At 34.6% G+C, this 9,883-nt stretch overlaps 1 protein-coding gene across 1 annotated transcript in view; it reads right to left on the reverse strand.

The window, feature by feature from the left end:
- The window catches only part of LOC127280793 (endoribonuclease Dicer-like), a 29,880-nt gene extending 20,240 nt beyond the window's left edge, over positions 1 to 9,640 (reverse strand). Inside the window, exons 1-2 of the mRNA XM_051304057.1 lie at positions 9,165 to 9,640; positions 1,687 to 1,852 (exon numbers count right to left, since the gene is read on the reverse strand). The gene's annotated coding sequence lies outside the window, so the exon portion shown is untranslated. The remainder of the gene's footprint in view (positions 1 to 1,686; positions 1,853 to 9,164) is intronic.
- Positions 9,641 to 9,883: the final 243 nt, after the last annotated feature.

Genomic DNA, 9,883 nt, shown 5'->3' on the forward strand with positions numbered 1-9,883 from the left:
CGTATAAAACCCAGATGTTAAAGGAGCACATTTCAAATGCACAGCTCGATCATATTTAACGCAATGGATTGAGTTTTTTCGGTTTAATTTCTTTGGCATTGTACCTATGCAAATGATACAAAAGTCTTCTTCCTCAACAATAACTTTTAAATAATACGAAATTCGCATAGAAAATGCGAAATTGGATGAAAAACTATTCAATATGAAGTGTTGCAGAACTCCTCACTTTCCAAATTTTCGAAAAAAACACACAGTAATTAACATATCAAATATTTATGAAAAATTCTTTTACATATCGAAAGAGTATTAACTGCAGATTATTTTCCATATAGTCACCTTTTTTTAAAACTTTAAACAATTACTGAAAATGACTTAAATACAAGAAGCAAAAAAAACTTTTTGAACTAAATTTTAACTCACACTCTGGAAAAATACTAAGAATGGCTGCGTATGTGATAAATACCAGTCAAAAAGTTAAATATTAATGCGAAAAGAATTTCATATTAGTTGCAAGAGTCATAACAATTATTATTTAATAAATATTAGCGTGTTGCACAACTCCCCACGTTGCATAAATCCCCACTCTCCCCTATAGATTTTGAAAAAAAGAAATGATTCGGACCAAAAAAATTTTGAATGAAAATTTCCCATGGAATGCCTCACACATATTTATAAAATACAAGAATTTTAATTGTATTTCAAAAATTAATTTTTATTTGGAAATTTAAAGTTTCAATAGAAAACAATTCAATAAACTATTCTCTAATAATTTATTAGAAAATAAATATACCTGTAGTTAAACAAGTTTTCTTACAATAAATTTGGTTTAAACAAAAAATTTGTTTTTTTTGCCACAACTTTAATTAAATAATTAATTAAATTAAATATATTTAAACAATTCATTTTGGAGCAAATAAACTTTGTATTAAATCACATTAATATATTTAAATAAACGATTGCCTTATTTTTAATTGCACTTAATATACATTTTATATAATAAAATATATTTTATTATTCTAGAATAAATAAATAAGAAAAATAAAAAATATTTTAAATATACTTATTGCAAAATAAATAGTTCTCATTTTGGTGATTTATTTTTAAAATAAGCGGGCTAAATTTTTAATTTATTTTTCATAGTGAAATGTGATTTCAGGTTCTAAAAAATGCAAAAAAAAGATTGTTAACCCCTAAACAAGGTTAATTTTGATTGATTTAAATTTTACTGCTGATTCTTTAAAAATTTTCAACTTATTCCATAATTTTGAATATTTTTCATTGTCGAATTTTTTATACACTTTTTTTTTATGATTTGGAACAATCAATCACATGGATTTTAAAAATTGTTAATTTTTGCAAAAAATAAAATTCTAAAATAGACAAAAATAATTTTAAAAAAATTTTAATAATATACAATATTATTCTAAATAATGCCAGAAAAGATTTATAAACCACTATCGTGTCTAAAGAAAAGTTTAGATGATCAACATATACCGGCTTTTTTTTAGATGCAGGAGTTATATATTTATTTTTTTTTTTTTTTGCACGAGATATCGAATTTATAAATTGGAATTGATTAGAATAGTAAATTTTAATTATTTTATTTAAAAAGCTATAAGTAACATAACGAACATTTGACCGGTAAAAATTTGCAAAACTTGTGAAAATATTAATTATAATATTTACCTTTTAAAAATATTATTCGTCACAAATATCGGAAACAAATTTCACAAATAAAATCCACTGAATTTACAAACTTAGATATTTGTTAATAAGGTGATTCCCTTATTCATTTTTCTTATTTTATCTGATGCAAATTTGTTAACAAATGACGTGTTGTATCCTGAAATGCCTGAAATTTTACACATTGTGAAAATGTGAACGTGTCTTCTTCTTCTTCTTTTTGTTTAAATGGCCTCTTGTATATACAGGTAGCCAGTACTAAATTTTATTTCCAGTTAGATGTATGTAAATCCAGGTATGTGTATGTAAGTCAGATACAGCTATGTACATAGCCTTTAATAGATCCCACAGTGCAGTATGCTAGAGGGAGAGGGAGAGCGGGAAAATTTGAATAATTCAAAACCAAGTTCTCTCTACCCAAGTGAGACTAAGAAAGTTTAAGTGAAAATAATAAAATGCTTATGATAAATTTCTTTATTAATCTCTTCCTTCTTCCTTCAACCGTTCTCCTTCCTTCTTTTTCCTCTATTTATTATTTATTCCATTACAATCTTAAAATTAAGAATAATTAATACACTCAATAAGAAGAGCGTGTAAAGAGAAAAAAAAAAAAAAAAAAAAAAAAAAAAAACAAAAAAAACAAAAAAACAAAAAAAAAAAAAAAAAAAATATATAATTAACTTATAAATTAAACATTTAGTAATAAAATCTCAATTCATTCTGCTCAAATAACCACATCGCCACTAGCAAAAAATTTACCGATTTCTACAACTATATCAGCATTTGGATTAAAAATCAAATTGTCCAAATCAAAATTATCAGGATTAAAATCAGTTATCTTGGTATTTAGATATGAAAAGAAAGCCGGTCTACCCGTGGAAAGAATAGGACAGTAGCTAAGTAGGTGTTTGAGGTCTTTATATTCCGCACCACACTCACATCCTAAAGGAAGAGTCCACTGCATTCTTTCAAAGTGCTCTCCCGTACATATATGCGAGGTCCGCAACCTGGTCACAGTATTAATGTATCGGCGTGGAGCTTGGATTCCTTTAAACCAAGGTCTTTTGGTTTTGCAATTAACCCTTGTATAATATCTATTACTCGAGTACCGTATATCGGCGTATGGCCAATTTAAGGATTTCCATGACTCAAAATCTCGCTCTAACAGAGAAATAAAGTCACGCAGGGGGGTACCTGAGTAGTTCCCAAAAGGTAAGTACAATGATTTTTTAGCTACCAAATCTGCCATTTCATTCCCCTTGATCCCTATATGCGCCGGAATCCATAAAAATCGTACCCTTCCACCCAGGTTCTTCAACTCGAAAATCACTCTGAGAATCTTTACAATAAAAGGATGAGGATCCCTAATCCATATTCTTTGGTCAAGTTCTTGTAAAATTTTCCGTGAATCAGATATGATAAGTGTATTATCGTTTTTCATCTGTAAAGAGTGCCTCAATGCCGAATAGATTGCATATGCCTCACATGAATCTACCGACATCAATCCGCTCAAACGAACACCAAATTCCAAATTAATAGAAGGAGCAACAAAACTAGCGCCAGAAAGACCCTTAACTGGATTATGAGAAGCATCAGTAAAAAATTGAATAAATTCTGAAAAATCCCGCTGCATCAACTGATTAAAGGCTCTATCGGGTTGAGCATCATTCTTCAGTTCAAGACCAGAATGAACGTCAATGTCAAGGGAACTAGATAGCTCCTCCCAAGTCATATCAAAAGTTGAGGGTTTCCTGGATTTAAAAGCCTTCCTAGTAATACATGTCATATCTCGATATGTATCCAGCAATGAAAACTTCATCGAACCTGTGTCCCGTCTATATCTCTTATCTATTAGGCATTTCTCAGACAACAATTGCAACTTTGGAACGAGAGGGTTCAGAGACCAAGCAAGATTTCGGAGCATGTGCCGTTTGCCAATGATCGAGCGTCTCAAGGCCAGTGGTGACTCATTCACCTCAGATAACAAGATGCCGACAGGGGTTGATTTCATGCATCCTAAAATGGCACGCAACGCAGCCAGTTGTATTTTATCTAGAAGGTCCAAGTTAGATCGACTAGCATTTGCGAAGAGTTGACAACCCCACTCCAGGTGAGCCCTGATTAAACCCTTATAAATTAGGATCATTGAGGAAGGATTTGCTCCCCATGATATCTTTGACATAGCTCTCAGGATGTTGATGGCTCTAGAAGCTTTTTGAGCTATACTCCTTATATGCAGTGACCAAGTCAATCTGCGGTCCAAGTGAATCCCCAGATAGATCAAGTCATCCTGATTTTTAATTCTATTGTTCCCTATTTTTAAATATATATCATTAAGCTTATCTCGTGTTTTGGAAAAAATGGTTAATTGTGACTTGCCCGGAGCGATGTCAAGACCAATCTCTGCTAGCCAAGGTGTTAATACCCCTACAGTTTCCTCGATCAAGTCTATCGCATCCTTAACATCTTTCGACCTCACATATAGGAGAAGATCATCAGCAAACATTAGCCATTTGACTCTATAGGGAATGACAGAGGCTATTCCACTTAAAGCTAAGTTAAAAAGCAGGGGCGATAACACCCCTCCCTGTGGAACACCTACATGCGAAACCTTAAAATCACACGAATCTGCTGAAAAAAACAAGTTCTTCGACGAAACAATAAACGAGACGAAATTCACCAATCTGTCAGGAACTCGCAGTTTGACAAGGTGACTATAAATTGCACTGGGAAGGATGTTGCTAAATGCACCCTTGAGATCCAAGGCCAAGGCCACAGTATGGTGCCCCCCGACAAAGCCCTGCTGAATGTCCGTAGTAAAGGTGGAAACACAGTCGATCGTCGATCTCCCCTTGCGGAATCCAAACTGACCTATCGGAATACTGTTTTTCATTTCTAGGTAGTGTTCTAGTCGCTTTTGAATCATCCGCTCAAACAGTTTACTAACCGCAGATGTCAATGAAATCGGACGATAGCCCTTGCCCTCCGGTTTGGGAATGAAAACTACTCTCGTGTTTCTCCATGACGTTGGAAAGGATGACTTTAAGAAGAACTCATTAAAAAGAGACAAAAGCAAGTTGTGGGCATCCATTGGTAGTTGACGCAAGATTAAATTGGAAATAACATCTAGACCTGGAGCAGAATCCCTCTTACCACAACACATTGCTGATTTAAATTCCGCTCTCGAGAATGGACCATTAAGTAGGGAGTCATTATTAACTCCATGAATCAGGGGAAGATCTACAGGAAGAACATCTTCTTTCACCAAATCCCTTTGTAGTTTGCTAAAAATTTCAGAGTCGGGGTCATTGCAAATCCCTGTACGTAAGGGTTGCGTTGAAGACGAGAAAGCCCTAACCTTCTTCCAAATCTCTTTAGAACCCATCGCCGGACTAACCGAGTTACAGAAATCAACGAAAGAAGTCTTTTTCTTGTTTCTCAAAAACCACTTAACCTCGCTATCAACTTGATCAAATATAACTCGCATTTCCTGGGACTGAGACTTTAGGAAGTTCTTTCTGGCCTCTCTACGCCTTTCAAGAGCCTCCTCACAAGATTGGTCCCACCAGAGTGGTTTGGCTTTTCTTAGACCAGGAAGTCCTGAGGGGTAATAGGCTCCCGCAATAACCAACTGATCTTTTATGTCAGTCAACAACTGATCGTAGATCACCTCCGGGGAATCCTCAACCTCAAGACGTTGTGACAGAATCTTAACACAGGAATTAATTCCAGAGGAAAATCTCGCCCAATCAACTTTATTAGTGTTCAGTCTATTGACTGAGGCCTTTTGATATTTAGCGGAGACATCCGTACAAGCCACAACCAGGAAGTGATCCGAACTAAAGGTGTCAGAGGTAACATCAGCCGACGTAAGTCTACACAGGTCAGCAGAGACAAATATTAGGTCAATGTTCCCCCCAACCTTACCCCTACCACTAACATATGTAGGATCGCAATCGTTCAGCGGGACCAGGTTTGCCTCTTCCACAGCCTCGCTCAGTTGGATTCCCCTCAAATTGCAATTAATTGCCCCCCACATCCATGCGTGGGCATTAAAGTCACCGCATAGAATATAGGGATTTTCTTTAGTACCACAGCTAGTCAGCTGTTTCCAAATTCGAGAGGGAATCTTAACGTTAGGAGGGGCGTAGACCGAGAAAAACTGGATTTTCCCTATGTCAGAAGCAATGGTTACCCCTACACAATCAATGTATTCTAATATTGAGTGTTTGACTTTAATAGGCGCAACCATAAACCTGCTACGGACCAAGATCAACACCCCACCCCCATGTCGCTGATCAAGCCGATCGCAGCGATAGGTGGAATAGCCAGGGATTTGCCAAACTTTAGTTCCAGCAGTGAGCCAAGTTTCCGCAATGGCCAAGACATCCAGCCCATAAATATGTAACATCGACTCTATTTCAGCACGTTTATTTAGCACACTGTGAGCGTTCCAAATTCCATATTTAATAGTTTGATTGGTTGAAGACATCATTACGAACAACAATCCAATTACAGATTACTGTTATAAGTTATATTACCAGTAGAACAACGGGCAAACTATTTTCTCACTTCTATCCAATCCAAATATCAATTACCTCCTCAAAGTTTAACCAACAAAACTCCTCAAATAACTCCCGAGTATCCAAATACCTAAATAGCCATAGCAAAAAACAAGTAGTATATAAAATCAAAACAAAACAAAAAAAACCTCAAACAATTTGTAGAAAACTATTCCTTATCTCCCCTTTTTGAGGATTATTTAATGTGGATTAATTACCAACAAAATTAATTATCCTTAGTATAACCAATTGAATATATAGTAGTTTAATAATCCTTCAAGGAAGATAATACGATTAATTTTGCCAAATCCTCCTAAACATCTATCAAATTTAGTAGGAGGTGTTTTACAACCCGTAACCATTTATAGTACACAAAACAATAACACTCCAATTATTTTAATCGATTTTATATTTGAGCAGTCAGACTCAAATTATGAAACACAGTGAGAATTAAAATATAGAAATATTAAAACAGGGCCATCCCTTACCCCTCATTATTCCTTTTCTCTTTTTTTTTTTTTTTTTTTTCCCCCCTTCCCTTCCCTTTTTTCTTCTTTCTTTCTTTTCCCTTAGCCAACCTCTAAGCCCAATCAATACCAATAACTATAACGACTTAAAACTAACAAAAATAGAACTATTAAATCTCTTAGTAAATAAAAAAATTGAACTCTTCTAAGTGTTCATTTTGTAGAGAGATTCTCATTTATTGAGTTAATCAAGTTTGAGCGAGACTGATTGATATTTATAAGTGTGTTTACAGCCGATATTTTTTCAGACAGTTGATGCTGATTCAGCGCATTCGAAATTTCCAAAACCGGATCAGGAATGGGATTATTTACCTTATCTTGAAGGTCAATAGGTGTGGAAGACCTAGTTGGTTGGGTTGATGTCATACCCTGACGAATCACCGGCAAAGGCAGAGGTGTTTCACCCCTAGTTTCAATGTTATTTAATAAATCAGGATTTTCCGCATAAAACAGAAGTTTAGCCTCCTCTCTATTACAATTATGGATATAACGATATTTTAAAATGCCAAATTCAAATTTAAATACAGGGCACTCCGATGAAGAGGCCACATGGGAACCCTTGCAATTTTTACATTTTGGTTGCAAGTGACCATTCGGACAAAGGTCTGTCAAATGCCTTCCAGAACAAAATTCACACGTCGGGTAAGTCGAACGACATTGATTAGCCACATGGCAGTAACGCTGACAACGGAAGCATCTCCGAGGTCTCTGTAAGGAAGGAGTTATTGGGATAACAAAATCACCTAGTACAATGTTACGTGGAACGATAGGTGAATTGAAAGTAAATTCTATCTTTTCTAGAATTGTGTTCCTATCATCAATAATACGACGAATACTAGCTATATTATCCAAGTCTCCTTCACGACATACCCTGACTATATCCCTGACTGATCTGTTAGTGGGGAACCATCTTGTGAATCCCTTTTTTCTCAAAAAGGAATCTGGGATGAAGAGAACATATCCCGCCAATATTAGTTCTTTGGCACCAACTAAGGTGTTAGCATCTTGCCATTTTGCGCAATCAATTTTTATTTGATTTTTCCCATTACGTGTTATTTGTTTTCCCCCCTCAATAATAGGCGATATTAGATCAATTACACATATCGGGTCCAGTTTTCCAATATTTTTGCCTCTAATGGTGCTCTCCATTAAAACAATAAATGGGGGAGGGCTAGAAGCGGAATAGAGTGGAGGAAGAATACTATTATTCCATTCAAGATCGTGTTGATCCCAAATTACATCCTCAAACTGAGATTGATTGCTTGCATTTTCGGGACCAATATCCGCGGAATGTGGTTGTCGATCGGCCCGTATTTCTCGATAAGAATTTTTTTCAGGAATTAGGAGTTTTTTTGTAATATGACCAAATGAACCATCTGAAGAGCCCGTTGCCACTGATTCATTGTTATTCCTAACGGATATGTTCCTTTTCTTAGGATTAATTGAGGGTCTAATTGGGGAAGGAAGGAAAGAATTAGTGTCATTCTCCGCTGATTGAATATTATTCCCCGTCAAAAGATCTATATCCGCATCCATAACGCAACTCATGACCGCAGGATTAGGGATTTCATTTACACTGTGACCAGGTCGTTCCAAACCTCCAGACGGCACACCCTCCTCAGCAGACTCTTCCCTCAAGGACTCCATCTCATTCGTATTAAACCGGATCAAGCTGAAAAAAAATTCAAGTAAGTAAAGCAACCACAATAGAGAGAAACAATTTAGCCCTATTTTCACATCCAGTACCAAGACATCTATAATCAATCAGTAATCTAACTAATTAAGCAAAGAAAGAGAGAATTTTTTTTTTTTTTTTTTTTTTTTTTTTCTTTTTCCCCTTTCCCTTTCTTTTTTTTTTTTTTTTTTTTTTTTTTTTCTTTTTTTTTTTTATTTTTTTTTTTTTAAGCAAATCTTAATTTGCTAATAATCCCCAAGATTTAAAAACGCACAATGTCTCAGTGATTAATAATTACAGGAGACTGACTGCTCAAATCCCCTATTTACCCAGCATAAGGAAAAAAAAGGAGGAAAAGCATTTCCAAACTTAACACGCTTATTTATTAACAAAATCAACTCTTATCTTTTTTTTTTCTTTTTTTCTTTTTCTTCTTTCCCTCTTTAACCTCCTTTTCCTCTCCTTATTCCTTTTTCTTTTTTAAACAAAATCAGCAAGAAAAATTAAAAAAAAAATAATAATGTACTCACTCAGGCAAGTTGAGGATTATGGTTTAAACCATTAATTTTTAAGCAGGGATAAAGCCAAGCAAATGAAGAATTTATTAGGAGAGAATAAATTGAAGGAAAGCATAAACTAAATTAGCACAAATCCAAAAAGCAGCAAACTCCAAAATATAAATCAGCAAGGCCGAATATTTATTTTCGAAATTAATACCTGTATTCCGATGGTATTAAAGAATGTGGCAAATTTTCCTCAAATTATCAACCATTGATTTTAGGTTATGAGACCATCACGCTTCCTTAATTGATTTTTCCGCTATTCCTTCTGCACGCTTTAAAAATCATTTTTCCATTCAGAAAGAAATCAGTAATAATTTATATAAAATCCATTTATCATAAGGTGTGGTTATTTATATTTAAGATGCACTCGGATTCATATATTGCTGTTAGACATGTGACCAAGAAGATAGTAGTATCTAACCACAATTAATATTATAATTCTCAATACAAATTCTTGCAATTATTTCACTCCTGGCTTAATACCAGGTTTAAATCAGTTTCAAACAAATACACACTTTTCATTAATAAACACAATTAGCCAAATTAAAACAAATTAAACTAAACTAAACTACGGACATACGGACATCCAACTACGACCATGTCCCAAATTGGAGTCCGTGAACGTGTCTGAATTGAACGTTAGGTTACAGTAACAAAGGGTTTGGAGGGAGGAGGGAGGCAGAGAATAACAAAACACAACAATTCTTGCAAAATTAGAAGGATACGCAAGATAACGCGAAAGATCGTAATGTTACTTACAGTGAAACGTCCAAAATGTGATACTAAAAAAAGAAAAGAAAAATTTGCCCACACAAGGTTGTGTAGTTGCTAACTCGAAGTTTTCGACGTATGTATGTTAAATGCACGGTTACA

This window comes from Leptopilina boulardi, unplaced genomic scaffold (genome assembly GCF_019393585.1).
Source record: "Leptopilina boulardi isolate dan_hultmark-lab unplaced genomic scaffold, ZJU_Lbou_2.1 LbouV2_255, whole genome shotgun sequence".
NCBI lineage: Eukaryota > Metazoa > Arthropoda > Insecta > Hymenoptera > Figitidae > Leptopilina > Leptopilina boulardi.